A 15,519-nucleotide genomic window follows, 5' to 3' on the forward strand; every position below is an offset into this window, starting at 1 on the left:
ATCTGCCTCTCTCCTCTGTGTGTCCCTGCTTCCTGTTCTCTGTCTCTCCTACATTACTGTCTCTCTGTGTCTGCCTCTCTCCTCTGTGTGTCCCTGCTTCCTGTTCTCTCTCTCCTACATTACTGTCTCTCTGTATCTGCCTCTCTCCTCTGTGTGTCCCTGCTTCCTGTTCTCTGTCTCTCCTACATTACTGTCTCCCTGTATCTGCCTCTCTCCTCTGTGTGTCCCTGCTTCCTGTTCTGTCTCTCCTACATTACTGTCTCTCTGTATCTGCCTCTCTCCTCTGTGTGTCCCTGCTTCCTGTTCTGTTTCAACTACATTACTGTCTCTCTGTATCTGCCTCTCTCCTCTGTGTGTCCCTGCTTCCTGTTCTCTCTCTCCTACATTACTGTCTCTCTGTATCTGCCTCTCTCCTCTATGTGTCCCTGCTTCCTGTTCTCTCTCTCCTACATTACTGTCTCTCTGTATCTGCCTCTCTCCTCTGTGTGTCCCTGCTTCCTGTTCTCTGTCTCTCCTACATTACTGTCTCTCTGTATCTGCCTCTCTCCTCTGTGTGTCCCTGCTTCCTGTTCTCTCTCTCCTACATTACTGTCTCTCTGTATCTGCCTCTCTCCTAAGTGTGTCCCTGCTTCCTGTTCTGTCTCTCCTACATTACTGTCTCTCTGTATCTGCCTCTCTTCTCTGTGTGTCCCTGCTTCCTGTTCTCTGTCTCTCCTACATTACTATCTCTCTGTATCTGCCTCTCTCCTCTGTGTGTCCCTGATTCCTGTTCTCTCTCTCCTACATTACTGTCTCTCTGTATCTGCCTCTCTCCTCTGTGTGTCCCTGCTTCCTGTTCTCTGTCTCTCCTACATTACTGTCTCCCTGTATCTGCCTCTCTCCTCTGTGTGTCCCTGCTTCCTGTTCTGTCTCTCCTACATTACTGTCTCTCTGTATCTGCCTCTCTCCTCTGTGTGTCCCTGCTTCCTGTTCTCTCTCTCATACATTACTGTCTCTCTGTATCAACCTCCCTCCACTGTGTGTCCCTGCTTCCTGTTCTCTGTCTCTCCTACATTACTGTCTCTCTGTATCTGCCTCTCTCCTCCGTGTGTCCCTGCTTCCTGTTCTGTTTCTCCTACATTACTGTCTCTCTGTATCTGCCTCTCTCCTCTGGGTGTCCCTGCTTCCTGGTCTGTCTCTAGTACATTACTGTCTCTCTGTATCTGCCTCTCTCCTAAGTGTGTCCCTGCTTCCTGTTCTGTCTCTCCTACATTACTGTCTCTCTGTATCTGCCTCTCTCCTCTGTGTGTCCCTGCTTCCTGTTCTCTGTCTCTCCTACATTACTATCTCTCTGTATCTGCCTCTCTCCTCTGTGTGTCCCTGATTCCTGTTCTCTCTCTCCTACATTACTGTCTCTCTGTATCTGCCTCTCTCCTCTGTGTGTCCCTGCTTCCTGTTCTCTGTCTCTCCTACATTACTGTCTCCCTGTATCTGCCTGTCTCCTCTGTGTGTCCCTGCTTCCTGTTCTGTCTCTCCTACATTACTGTCTCTCTGTATCTGCCTCTCTCCTCTGTGTGTCCCTGCTTCCTGTTCTCTCTCTCCTACATTACTGTCTCTCTGTCTCAACCTCCCTCCACTGTGTGTCCCTGCTTCCTGTTCTCTGTCTCTCCTACATTACTGTCTCTCTGTATCTGCCTCTCTCCTCCGTGTGTCCCTGCTTCCTGTTCTGTTTCTCCTACATTACTGTCTCTCTGTATCTGCCTCTCTCCTCTGGGTGTCCCTGCTTCCTGTTCTGTCTCTAGTACATTACTGTCTCTCTGTATCTGCCTCTCTCCTCTGGGTGTCCCTACTTCCTGTTCTCTGTCTCTCCTACATTACTGTCTCTCTGTATCTGCCTCTCTCCTCTGTGTGTCCCTGCTTCCTGTTCTGTCTCTCCTACATTACTGTCTCTCTGTATCTGCCTCTCTCCTCTGTGTGTCCCTGCTCCGTGTTCTCTGTCTCTCCTACATTACTGTCTCTCTGTATTTGCCTCTCTCCTCTGTGTGTCCCTGATTCCTGTTCTCTGTCTCTCCTACATTACTGTCTCTCTGTATCTGCCTCTCTCCTCCGTGTGTCCCTGCTTCCGGTTCTGTTTCTCCTATATTACTGTCTCTCTGTATCTGCCTCTCTCCTCTGGGTGTCCCTGCTTCCAGTTCTCTCTCTCCTATATTACTGTCTCTCTGTATCTGCCTCTGTCCTCTGTGTGTCCCTACTTCCTGTTCTCTCTCTCCTACATTACTGTCTCTCTGTATCTGCCTCTCTCCACTGTGTGTCCCTGCTTCCTGTTCTCTCTCTCCTATATTATTGTCTCTCTGTATCTACCTCTCTCCACTGTGTGTCCCTGCTTCCTGTTCTCTCTCTCCTATATTACTGTCTCTTTGTATCTGCCTCTCTCCACTGTGTGTCCCTGCTTCCTGTTCTCTCTCTCCTATATTACTGTCTCTCTGTATCTGCCTCTCTCCTCTGTGTGTCCCTACTTCCTGTTCTCTCTCTCCTACATTACTGTCTCTCTGTATCTGCCTCTCTCCACTGTGTGTCCCTGCTTCCTGTTCTCTCTCTCCTATATTACTGTCTCTCTGTATCTGCCTCTCTCCTCTGTGTGTCCCTGCTTCCTGTTCTCTCTCTCCTACATTACTGTCTCTCTGTATCAACCTCCCTCCACTGTGTGTCCCTGCTTCCTGTTCTCTGTCTCTCCTACATTACTGTCTCTTTGTATCTGCCTCTCTCCTCCGTGTGTCCCAGCTTCCTGTTCTCTCTCTCCTATATTACTGTCTCCCTGTATCTGCCTCTCTCCACTGTGTGTCCCTACTTCCTGTTCTCTGTCTCTCCTACATTACTGTCTCTCTGTATCTGCCTCTCTCCTCTGTGTGTCCCTGCTTCCTGTTCTATCTCTCTCCTACATTACTGTCTCTCTGTATCTGCCTCTCTCCTCTGTGTGTCCCTGCTTCCTGTTCTCTGTCTCTCCTACATTACTGTCTCTCTGTATCTGCCTCTCTCCTCTGTGTGTCCCTGCTTCCTGTTCTCTCTCTCTCCTACATTACTGTCTCTCTGTATCTGCCTCTCTCCTCTGTGTGTCCCTGCTTCCTGTTCTCTGTCTCTCCTACATTACTGTCTCTCTGTATCTGCCTCTCTCCTCTGTGTGTCCCTGCTTCCTGTTCTCTCTCTCCTACATTACTGTCTCCCTGTATCTGCCACTCTCCTCTGTGTGTCCCTGCTTCCTGTTCTCTCTCTCCTATACTACTGTCTCCCTGTATCTGCCTCTCTCCACTGTGTGTCCCTGCTTCCTGTTCTCTCTCTCTCCTACATTACTGTCTCTCTGTATCTGCCTCTCTCCTCTGTGTGTCCCTGCTTCCTGCTGTTCTGTTTCTCCTATCTCTCTGTATCTGCCTCTCTCCTAAGTGTGTCCCTGCTTCCTGTTCTGTCTCTCCTACATTACTGTCTCTCTGTATCTGCCTCTCTCCTCTGTGTGTCCCTGCTTCCTGTTCTCTGTCTCTCCTACATTACTATCTCTCTGTATCTGCCTCTCTCCTCTGTGTGTCCCTGATTCCTGTTCTCTCTCTCCTACATTACTGTCTCTCTGTATCTGCCTCTCTCCTCTGTGTGTCCCTGCTTCCTGTTCTCTGTCTCTCCTACATTACTGTCTCCCTGTATCTGCCTCTCTCCTCTGTGTGTCCCTGCTTCCTGTTCTCTGTCTCTCCTACATTACTATCTCTCTGTATCTGCCTCTCTCCTCTGTGTGTCCCTGATTCCTGTTCTCTCTCTCCTACATTACTGTCTCTCTGTATCTGCCTCTCTCCTCTGTGTGTCCCTGCTTCCTATTCTCTGTCTCTCCTACATTACTGTCTCCCTGTATCTGCCTCTCTCCTCTTAGTGTCCCTGCTTCCTGTTCTGTCTCTCCTACATTACTGTCTCTCTGTATCTGCCTCTCTCCTCTGTGTGTCCCTGCTTCCTGTTCTGTCTCTCCTATATTACTGTCTCTCTGTATCTACCTCTCTCCTCTGTGTGTCCCTGCATCCTGTTCTCTCTCTCTCTCCTACATTAATGTCTCTCTGTATCTGCCTCTCTCCTCTGTGTGTACCAGCTTCCTGTTCTCTCTCTCCTATATTACTGTCTCTCTGTATCTGCCTCTCTCCTCTGTGTGTCCCTGCTTCCTGTTCTCTGTCTCTCCTACATTACTGTCTCTCTGTATCTGCCTCTCTCCTCTGTGTGTCCCTGCTTCCTGTTCTCTCTCTCCTACATTACTGTCTCTCTGTATCTGCCTCTCTCCTCTGTGTGTCCCTGCTTCCTGTTCTCTGTCTCTCCTACATTACTGTCTCTCTGTATCTGCCTCTCTCCTCTGTGTGTCCCTGCTTCCTGTTCTCTCTCTCCTACATTACTGTCTCTCTGTATCTGCCTCTCTCCTCTGTGTGTCCCTGCTTCCTGTTCTCTGTCTCTCCTACATTACTGTCTCCCTGTATCTGCCTCTCTCCTCTGTGTGTCCCTGCTTCCTGTTCTGTCTCTCCTACATTACTGTCTCTCTGTATCTGCCTCTCTCCTCTGTGTGTCCCTGCTTCCTGTTCTGTTTCAACTACATTACTGTCTCTCTGTATCTGCCTCTCTCCTCTGTGTGTCCCTGCTTCCTGTTCTCTCTCTCCTACATTACTGTCTCTCTGTATCTGCCTCTCTCCTCTGTGTGTCCCTGCTTCCTGTTCTCTCTCTCCTACATTACTGTCTCTCTGTATCTGCCTCTCTCCTCTGTGTGTCCCTGCTTCCTGTTCTCTGTCTCTCCTACATTACTGTCTCTCTGTATCTGCCTCTCTCCTCTGTGTGTCCCTGCTTCCTGTTCTCTCTCTCCTACATTACTGTCTCTCTGTATCTGCCTCTCTCCTAAGTGTGTCCCTGCTTCCTGTTCTGTCTCTCCTACATTACTGTCTCTCTGTATCTGCCTCTCTCCTCTGTGTGTCCCTGCTTCCTGTTCTCTGTCTCTCCTACATTACTATCTCTCTGTATCTGCCTCTCTCCTCTGTGTGTCCCTGATTCCTGTTCTCTCTCTCCTACATTACTGTCTCTCTGTATCTGCCTCTCTCCTCTGTGTGTCCCTGCTTCCTGTTCTCTGTCTCTCCTACATTACTGTCTCCCTGTATCTGCCTCTCTCCTCTGTGTGTCCCTGCTTCCTGTTCTGTCTCTCCTACATTACTGTCTCTCTGTATCTGCCTCTCTCCTCTGTGTGTCCCAGCTTCCTGTTCTCTCTCTCCTATATTACTGTCTCTCTGTATCTGCCTCTCTCCTCTGTGTGTCCCTGCTTCCTGTTCTCTGTCTCTCCTACATTACTGTCTCTCTGTATCTGCCTCTCTCCTCTGTGTGTCCCTGCTTCCTGTTCTCTCTCTCCTACATTACTGTCTCTCTGTATCTGCCTCTCTCCTCTGTGTGTCCCTGCTTCCTGTTCTCTGTCTCTCCTACATTACTGTCTCTCTGTGTCTGCCTCTCTCCTCTGTGTGTCCCTGCTTCCTGTTCTCTCTCTCCTACATTACTGTCTCTCTGTATCTGCCTCTCTCCTCTGTGTGTCCCTGCTTCCTGTTCTCTGTCTCTCCTACATTACTGTCTCCCTGTATCTGCCTCTCTCCTCTGTGTGTCCCTGCTTCCTGTTCTGTCTCTCCTACATTACTGTCTCTCTGTATCTGCCTCTCTCCTCTGTGTGTCCCTGCTTCCTGTTCTGTTTCAACTACATTACTGTCTCTCGTTATCTGCCTCTCTCCTCTGTGTGTCCCTGCTTCCTGTTCTCTCTCTCCTACATTACTGTCTCTCTGTATCTGCCTCTCTCCTCTGTGTGTCCCTGCTTCCTGTTCTCTCTCTCCTACATTACTGTCTCTCTGTATCTGCCTCTCTCCTCTGTGTGTCCCTGCTTCCTGTTCTCTGTCTCTCCTACATTACTGTCTCTCTGTATCTGCCTCTCTCCTCTGTGTGTCCCTGCTTCCTGTTCTCTCTCTCCTACATTACTGTCTCTCTGTATCTGCCTCTCTCCTAAGTGTGTCCCTGCTTCCTGTTCTGTCTCTCCTACATTACTGTCTCTCTGTATCTGCCTCTCTCCTCTGTGTGTCCCTGCTTCCTGTTCTCTGTCTCTCCTACATTACTATCTCTCTGTATCTGCCTCTCTCCTCTGTGTGTCCCTGATTCCTGTTCTCTCTCTCCTACATTACTGTCTCTCTGTATCTGCCTCTCTCCTCTGTGTGTCCCTGCTTCCTGTTCTCTGTCTCTCCTACATTACTGTCTCCCTGTATCTGCCTCTCTCCTCTGTGTGTCCCTGCTTCCTGTTCTGTCTCTCCTACATTACTGTCTCTCTGTATCTGCCTCTCTCCTCTGTGTGTCCCTGCTTCCTGTTCTCTGTCTCTCCTACATTACTGTCTCCCTGTATCTGCCTCTCTCCTCTGTGTGTCCCTGCTTCCTGTTCTGTCTCTCCTACATTACTGTCTCTCTGTATCTGCCTCTCTCCTCTGTGTGTCCCAGCTTCCTGTTTTCTCTCTCCTATATTACTGTCTCTCTGTATCTGCCTCTCTCCTCTGTGTGTCCCTGCTTCCTGTTCTCTGTCTCTCCTACATTACTGTCTCTCTGTATCTGCCTCTCTCCTCTGTGTGTCCCTGCTTCCTGTTCTCTCTCTCCTACATTACTGTCTCTCTGTATCTGCCTCTCTCCTCTGTGTGTCCCTGCTTCCTGTTCTCTGTCTCTCCTACATTACTGTCTCTCTGTGTCTGCCTCTCTCCTCTGTGTGTCCCTGCTTCCTGTTCTCTCTCTCCTACATTACTGTCTCTCTGTATCTGCCTCTCTCCTCTGTGTGTCCCTGCTTCCTGTTCTCTGTCTCTCCTACATTACTGTCTCCCTGTATCTGCCTCTCTCCTCTGTGTGTCCCTGCTTCCTGTTCTGTCTCTCCTACATTACTGTCTCTCTGTATCTGCCTCTCTCCTCTGTGTGTCCCTGCTTCCTGTTCTGTTTCAACTACATTACTGTCTCTCTGTATCTGCCTCTCTCCTCTGTGTGTCCCTGCTTCCTGTTCTCTCTCTCCTACATTACTGTCTCTCTGTATCTGCCTCTCTCCTCTGTGTGTCCCTGCTTCCTGTTCTCTCTCTCCTACATTACTGTCTCTCTGTATCTGCCTCTCTCCTCTGTGTGTCCCTGCTTCCTGTTCTCTGTCTCTCCTACATTACTGTCTCTCTGTATCTGCCTCTCTCCTCTGTGTGTCCCTGCTTCCTGTTCTCTCTCTCCTACATTACTGTCTCTCTGTATCTGCCTCTCTCCTAAGTGTGTCCCTGCTTCCTGTTCTGTCTCTCCTACATTACTGTCTCTCTGTATCTGCCTCTCTCCTCTGTGTGTCCCTGCTTCCTGTTCTCTGTCTCTCCTACATTACTATCTCTCTGTATCTGCCTCTCTCCTCTGTGTGTCCCTGATTCCTGTTCTCTCTCTCCTACATTACTGTCTCTCTGTATCTGCCTCTCTCCTCTGTGTGTCCCTGCTTCCTGTTCTCTGTCTCTCCTACATTACTGTCTCCCTGTATCTGCCTCTCTCCTCTGTGTGTCCCTGCTTCCTGTTCTGTCTCTCCTACATTACTGTCTCTCTGTATCTGCCTCTCTCCTCTGTGTGTCCCTGCTTCCTGTTCTGTCTCTCCTATATAACTGTCTCTCTGTATCTACCTCTCTCCTCTGTGTGTCCCTGCTTCCTGTTCTCTCTCTCTCTCCTACATTACTGTCTCTCTGTATCTGCCTCTCTCCTCTGTGTGTCCCAGCTTCCTGTTCTCTCTCTCCTATATTACTGTCTCTCTGTATCTACCTCTCTCCTCTGTGTGTCCCTGCTTCCTGTTCTCTGTCTCTCCTACATTACTGTCTCTCTGTATCTGCCTCTCTCCTCTGTGTGTCCCTTCTTCCTGTTCTGTTTCTCCTACATTACTGTCTCTCTGTATCTGCCTCTCTCCTCTGTGTGTCCCTGCTTCCTGTTCTCTGTCTCTCCTACATTACTGTCTCTCTGTATCTGCCTCTCTCCTCTGTGTGTCCCTGCTTCCTGTTCTATGTCTCTCCTACATTACTGTCTCTCTGTATCTACCTCTCTCCTCTGTGTGTCCCTGCTTCCTGTTCTCTGTCTCTCCTACATTACTGTCTCCCTGTATCTGCCTCTCTCCTCTGTGTGTTCCTGCTTCCTGTTCTCTGTCTCTCCTTCATTACTGTCTCTCTGTATCTGCCTCTCTCCTCTGTGTGTCCCTGCTTCCTGTTCTGTCTCTCCTACATTACTGTATCTCTGTATCTGCCTCTCTCCTCTGTGTGTCCCTCCTTCCTGTTCTCTGTCTCTCCTACATTACTGTCTCTCTGTATCTGCCTCTCTCCTCTGTGTGTCCCTGCTTCCTGTTCTCTGTCTCTCCTACATTACTGTCTCACTGTATCTGCCTCTCTCCTCTGTGTGTCCCTGCTACCTGTTCTCTCTCTCTCTCCTACATAACTGTCTCCCTGTATCTGCCTCTCTCCTCTGTGTGTCCCTGCTTCCTGTTCTCTCTCTCTCCTACATTACTGTCTTTCTGGATCTGCCTCTCTCCTCTGTGTGTCCCTGCTTCCTGTTCTCTGTCTCTCCTACATTACTGTCTCTCTGTATCTGACCTCTCTCCTCTGTGTGTCCCTGCTTCCTGTTCTCTGTCTCTCCTACATTACTGTCTCTCTGTATCTGCCTCTCTCCTCTGTGTGTCCCTGCTTCCTGTTCTCTCTCTCTCTCCTGCATTACTGTCTCCCTGTATCTGCCTCTCTCCTCTGTGTGTCCCTGATTCCTGTTCTCTCTCTCCTACATTACTGTCTCTCTGTATCTGCCTCTCTCCTCTGTGTGTCCCTACTTCCTGTTCTCTGTCTCTCCTACATTACTGTCTCCCTGTATCTGCCTCTCTCCTCTGTGTGTCCCTGCTTCCTGTTCTCTCTCTCCTATATTACTGTCTCTCTGTATCTGCCTCTCTCCTCTGTGTGTCCCTGCTTCCTGTTCTGTTTCAACTACATTACTGTCTCTCTGTATCTGCCTCTCTCCTCTGTGTGTCCCTGCTTCCTGTTCTCTGTCTCTCCTACATTACTGTCTCTCTGTATCTGCCTCTCTCCTCTGTGTGCACCTGCTTCCTGTTCTCTCTCTCCTACATTACTGTCTCTCTGTATCTGCCTCTCTCCTCTGTGTGTCCCTGCTTCCTGTTCTCTGTCTCTCCTACATTACTGTCTCTCTGTATCTGCCTCTCTCCTCTGTGTGTCCCTGCTTCATGTTCTCTGTCTCTCCTACATTACTGTCTCTCCGTATCTGCCTCTCTCCTCTGTGTCCCTGCTTCCTGTTCTCTGTCTCTCCTACATTACTGTCTCTCTGTATCTGCCTCTCTCCTCTGTGTGTCCCTGCTTCCAGTTCTCTGTCTCTCCTACATTATTGTCTCCCTGTATCTGCCTCTCTCCTCTGTGTGTCCCTGCTTCCTGTTCTCTGTCTCTCCTACATTACTGTCTCTCTGTATCTGCCTCTCTCCTCTGTGTGTCCCTGCTTCCTGTTCTCTCTCTCTCCTACATTATTGTCTCTCTGCATCTGCCTCTCTCCTCTGTGTGTCCCTGCTTCCTGTTCTCTGTTTCTCCTACATTACTGTCTCTCTGTATCTGCCTCTCTCCTCTGTGTGTCCCTGCTTCCTGTTCTGTTTCTCCTATCTCTCTGTATCTGCCTCTCTCCTAAGTGTGTCCCTGCTTTCTGTTCTGTCTCTCCTACATTACTGTCTCTCTGTATCTGCCTCTCTCCTCTGTGTGTCCCTGCTTCCTGTTCTCTGTCTCTCCTACATTACTATCTCTCTGTATCTGCCTCTCTCCTAAGTGTGTCCCTGCTTCCTGTTCTGTCTCTCCTACATTACTGTCTCTCTGTATCTGCCTCTCTCCTCTGTGTGTCCCTGCTTCCTGTTCTCTGTCTCTCCTACATTACTATCTCTCTGTATCTGCCTCTCTCCTCTGTGTGTCCCTGATTCCTGTTCTCTCTCTCCTACATTACTGTCTCTCTGTATCTGCCTCTCTCCTCTGTGTGTCCCTGCTTCCTGTTCTCTGTCTCTCCTATATTACTGTCTCCCTGTATCTGCCTCTCTCCTCTGTGTGTCCCTGCTTCCTGTTCTCTGTCTCTCCTACATTACTGTCTCTCTGTATCTGCCTCTCTCCTCTGTGTGTCCCTGATTCCTGTTCTCTGTCTCTCCTACATTACTGTCTCCCTGTATCTGCCTCTCTCCTCTGTGTGTCCCTGCTTCTTGTTCTGTCTCTCCTACATTACTGTCTCTCTGTATCTGCCTCTCTCCTCTGTGTGTCCCTGCTTCCTGTTCTGTCTCTCCTATATTACTGTCTCTCTGTATCTACCTCTCTCCTCTGTGTGTCCCTGCTTCCTGTTCTCTCTCTCTCTCCTACATTACTGTCTCTCTGTATCTGCCTCTCTCCTCTGTGTGTCCCAGCTTCCTGTTCTCTCTCTCCTATATTACTGTCTCTCTGTATCTGCCTCTCTCCTCTGTGTGTCCCTGCTTCCTGTTCTGTTTCTCCTATCTCTCTGTATCTGCCTCTCTCCTAAGTGTGTCCCTGCTTTCTGTTCTGTCTCTCCTACATTACTGTCTCTCTGTATCTGCCTCTCTCCTCTGTGTGTCCCTGCTTCCTGTTCTGTCTCTCCTATATTACTGTCTCTCTGTATCTACCTCTCTCCTCTGTGTGTCCCTGCTTCCTGTTCTCTCTCTCTCCTACATTATTGTCTCTCTGCATCTGCCTCTCTCCTCTGTGTGTCCCTGCTTCCTGTTCTCTCTCTCTCTCCTACATTACTGTCTCTCTGTATCTGCCTCTCTCCTCTGTGTGTCCCAGCTTCCTGTTCTCTCTCTCCTATATTACTGTCTCTCTGTATCTGCCTCTCTCCTCTGTGTGTCCCTGCTTCCTGTTCTGTTTCTCCTATCTCTCTGTATCTGCCTCTCTCCTAAGTGTGTCCCTGCTTCCTGTTCTCTCTCTCCTACATTACTGTCTCTCTGTATCTGCCTCTCTCCTCTGTGTGTCCCTGCTTCCTGTTCTCTGTCTCTCCTATATTACTGTCTCTCTGTATCTGCCTCTCTCCTCTGTGTGTCCCTGCTTCCTGTTCTCTCTCTCTCCTACATTACCGTCTCTCTGCATCTGCCTCTCTACTAAGTGTGTCCCTGCTTCCTGTTCTGTCTCTCCTACATTACTGTCTCTCTGTATCTGCCTCTCTCCTCTGTGTGTCCCTGCTTCCTGTTCTCTGTCTCTCCTACATTACTATCTCTCTGTATCTGCCTCTCTCCTCTGTGTGTCCCTGATTCCTGTTCTCTATCTCCTACATTACTGTCTCTCTGTATCTGCCTCTCTCCTCTGTGTGTCCCTGCTTCCTGTTCTCTGTCTCTCCTACATTACTGTCTCCCTGTATCTGCCTCTCTCCTCTGTGTGTCCCTGCTTCCTGTTCTGTCTCTCCTACATTACTGTCTCTCTGTATCTGCCTCTCTCCTCTGTGTGTCCCAGCTTCCTGTTCTCTCTCTCCTATATTACTGTCTCTCTGTATCTGCCTCTCTCCTCTGTGTGTCCCTGCTTCCTGTTCTCTGTCTCTCCTACATTACTGTCTCTCTGTATCTGCCTCTCTCCTCTGTGTGTCCCTGCTTCCTGTTCTCTCTCTCCTACATTACTGTCTCTCTGTATCTGCCTCTCTCCTCTGTGTGTCCCTGCTTCCTGTTCTCTGTCTCTCCTACATTACTGTCTCTCTGTATCTGCCTCTCTCCTCTGTGTGTCCCTGCTTCCTGTTCTCTCTCTCCTACATTACTGTCTCTCTGTATCTGCCTCTCTCCTCTGTGTGTCCCTGCTTCCTGTTCTCTGTCTCTCCTACATTACTGTCTCCCTTTATCTGCCTCTCTCCTCTGTGTGTCCCTGCTTCCTGTTCTGTCTCTCCTACATTACTGTCTCTCTGTATCTGCCTCTCTCCTCTGTGTGTCCCTGCTTCCTGTTCTGTTTCAACTACATTACTGTCTCTCTGTATCTGCCTCTCTCCTCTGTGTGTCCCTGCTTCCTGTTCTCTCTCTCCTACATTACTGTCTCTCTGTATCTGCCTCTCTCCTCTGTGTGTCCCTGCTTCCTGTTCTCTCTCTCCTACATTACTGTCTCTCTGTATCTGCCTCTCTCCTCTGTGTGTCCCTGCTTCCTGTTCTCTGTCTCTCCTACATTACTGTCTCTCTGTATCTGCCTCTCTCCTCTGTGTGTCCCTGCTTCCTGTTCTCTCTCTCCTACATTACTGTCTCTCTGTATCTGCCTCTCTCCTAAGTGTGTCCCTGCTTCCTGTTCTGTCTCTCCTACATTACTGTCTCTCTGTATCTGCCTCTCTCCTCTGTGTGTCCCTGCTTCCTGTTCTCTGTCTCTCCTACATTACTATCTCTCTGTTTCTGCCTCTCTCCTCTGTGTGTCCCTGATTCCTGTTCTCTCTCTCCTACATTACTGTCTCTCTGTATCTGCCTCTCTCCTCTGTGTGTCCCTGCTTCCTGTTCTCTGTCTCTCCTACATTACTGTCTCCCTGTATCTGCCTCTCTCCTCTGTGTGTCCCTGCTTCCTGTTCTGTCTCTCCTACATTACTGTCTCTCTGTATCTGCCTCTCTCCTCTGTGTGTCCCTGCTTCCTGTTCTGTCTCTCCTATATTACTGTCTCTCTGTATCTACCTCTCTCCTCTGTGTGTCCCTGCTTCCTGTTCTCTCTCTCTCTCCTACATTACTGTCTCTCTGTATCTGCCTCTCTCCTCTGTGTGTCCCAGCTTCCTGTTCTCTCTCTCCTATATTACTGTCTCTCTGTATCTGCCTCTCTCCTCTGTGTGACCCTGCTTCCTGTTCTCCGTCTCTCCTACATTACTGTCTCTCTGTATCTGCCTCTCTCCTCTGTGTGTCCCTGCTTCCTGTTCTCTCTCTCTTACATTACTGTCTCTCTGTATCTGCCTCTCTCCTCTGTGTGTCCCTTCTTCCTGTTCTGTTTCTCCTACATTACTGTCTCTCTGTATCTGCCTCTCTCCTCTGTGTGTCCCTGCTTCCTGTTCTCTGTCTCTCCTACATTACTGTCTCTCTGTATCTGCCTCTCTCCTCTGTGTGTCCCTGCTTCCTGTTCTCTCTCTCCTACATTACTGTCTCTCTGTATCTGCCTCTCTCCTCTGTGTGTCCCTGCTACCTGTTCTCTCTCTCTCTCCTACATTACTGTCTCCCTGTATCTGCCTCTCTCCTCTGTGTGTCCCTGCTTCCTGTTCTCTCTCTCTCCTACATTACTGTCTCTCTGTATCTGCCTCTCTCCTCTGTGTGTCCCTGCTTCCTGTTCTATGTCTCTCCTACATTACTGTCTCTCTGTATCTACCTCTCTCCTCTGTGTGTCCCTGCTTCCTGTTCTCTGTCTCTCCTACATTACTGTCTCCCTGTATCTGCCTCTCTCCTCTGTGTGTTCCTGCTTCCTGTTCTCTGTCTCTCCTACATTACTGTCTCTCTGTATCTGCTTCTCTCCTCTGTGTGTCCCTGCTTCCTGTTCTGTCTCTCCTACATTACTGTCTCTCTGTATCTGCCTCTCTCCTCTGTGTGTCCCTCCTTCCTGTTCTCTGTCTCTCCTACATTACTGTCTCTCTGTATCTGCCTCTCTCCTCTGTGTGTCCCTGCTTCCTGTTCTCTGTCTCTCCTACATTACTGTCTCTCTGTATCTGCCTCTCTCCTCTGTGTGTCCCTGCTTCATGTTCTCTGTCTCTCCTACATTACTGTCTCTCCGTATCTGCCTCTCTCCTCTGTGTCCCTGCTTCCTGTTCTCTGTCTCTCCTACATTACTGTCTCTCTGTATCTGCCTCTCTCCTCTGTGTGTCCCTGCTTCCAGTTCTCTGTCTCTCCTACATTATTGTCTCCCTGTATCTGCCTCTCTCCTCTGTGTGTCCCTGCTTCCTGTTCTCTGTCTCTCCTACATTACTGTCTCTCTGTATCTGCCTCTCTCCTCTGTGTGTCCCTGCTTCCTGTTCTCTCTCTCTCCTACATTATTGTCTCTCTGCATCTGCCTCTCTCCTCTGTGTGTCCCTGCTTCCTGTTCTCTGTTTCTCCTACATTACTGTCTCTCTGTATCTGCCTCTCTCCTCTGTGTGTCCCTGCTTCCTGTTCTGTTTCTCCTATCTCTCTGTATCTGCCTCTCTCCTAAGTGTGTCCCTGCTTTCTGTTCTGTCTCTCCTACATTACTGTCTCTCTGTATCTGCCTCTCTCCTCTGTGTGTCCCTGCTTCCTGTTCTCTGTCTCTCCTACATTACTATCTCTCTGTATCTGCCTCTCTCCTAAGTGTGTCCCTGCTTCCTGTTCTGTCTCTCCTACATTACTGTCTCTCTGTATCTGCCTCTCTCCTCTGTGTGTCCCTGCTTCCTGTTCTCTGTCTCTCCTACATTACTATCTCTCTGTATCTGCCTCTCTCCTCTGTGTGTCCCTGATTCCTGTTCTCTCTCTCCTACATTACTGTCTCTCTGTATCTGCCTCTCTCCTCTGTGTGTCCCTGCTTCCTGTTCTCTGTCTCTCCTATATTACTGTCTCCCTGTATCTGCCTCTCTCCTCTGTGTGTCCCTGCTTCCTGTTCTCTTTCTCTCCTACATTACTATCTCTCTGTATCTGCCTCTCTCCTCTGTGTGTCCCTGATTCCTGTTCTCTCTCTCCTACATTACTGTCTCTCTGTATCTGCCTCTCTCCTCTGTGTGTCCCTGCTTCCTGTTCTCTGTCTCTCCTACATTACTGTCTCCCTGTATCTGCCTCTCTCCTCTGTGTGTCCCTGCTTCTTGTTCTGTCTCTCCTACATTACTGTCTCTCTGTATCTGCCTCTCTCCTCTGTGTGTCCCTGCTTCCTGTTCTGTCTCTCCTATATTACTGTCTCTCTGTATCTACCTCTCTCCTCTGTGTGTCCCTGCTTCCTGTTCTCTCTCTCTCTCCTACATTACTGTCTCTCTGTATCTGCCTCTCTCCTCTGTGTGTCCCAGCTTCCTGTTCTCTCTCTCCTATATTACTGTCTCTCTGTATCTGCCTCTCTCCTCTGTGTGTCCCTGCTTCCTGTTCTCTGTCTCTCCTACATTACTGTCTCTCTGTATCTGCCTCTCTCCTCTGTGTGTCCCTGCTTCCTGTTCTCTCTCTCCTACATTACTGTCTCTCTGTATCTGCCTCTCTCCTCTGTGTGTCCCTGCTTCCTGTTCTCTGTCTCTCCTACATTACTGTCTCTCTGTATCTGCCTCTCTCCTCTGTGTGTCCCTGCTTCCTGTTCTCTCTCTCCTACATTACTGTCTCTCTGTATCTGCCTCTCTCCTCTGTGTGTCCCTGCTTCCTGTTCTCTGTCTCTCCTACATTACTGTCTCCCTGTATCTGCCTCTCTCCTCTGTGTGTCCCTGCTTCCTGTTCTGTCTCTCCTACATTACTGTCTCTCTGTATCTGCCTCTCTCCTCTGTGTGTCCCTGCTTCCTGTTCTGTTTCAACTACATTACTGTCTCTCTGTATCTGCCTCTCTC

The sequence above is a fragment of the Taudactylus pleione genome, unplaced genomic scaffold (genome assembly GCF_031769625.1).
Source record: "Taudactylus pleione unplaced genomic scaffold, aTauple2 ptg001110l, whole genome shotgun sequence".
In the NCBI taxonomy this organism is placed as follows: Eukaryota; Metazoa; Chordata; class Amphibia; order Anura; family Myobatrachidae; genus Taudactylus; species Taudactylus pleione.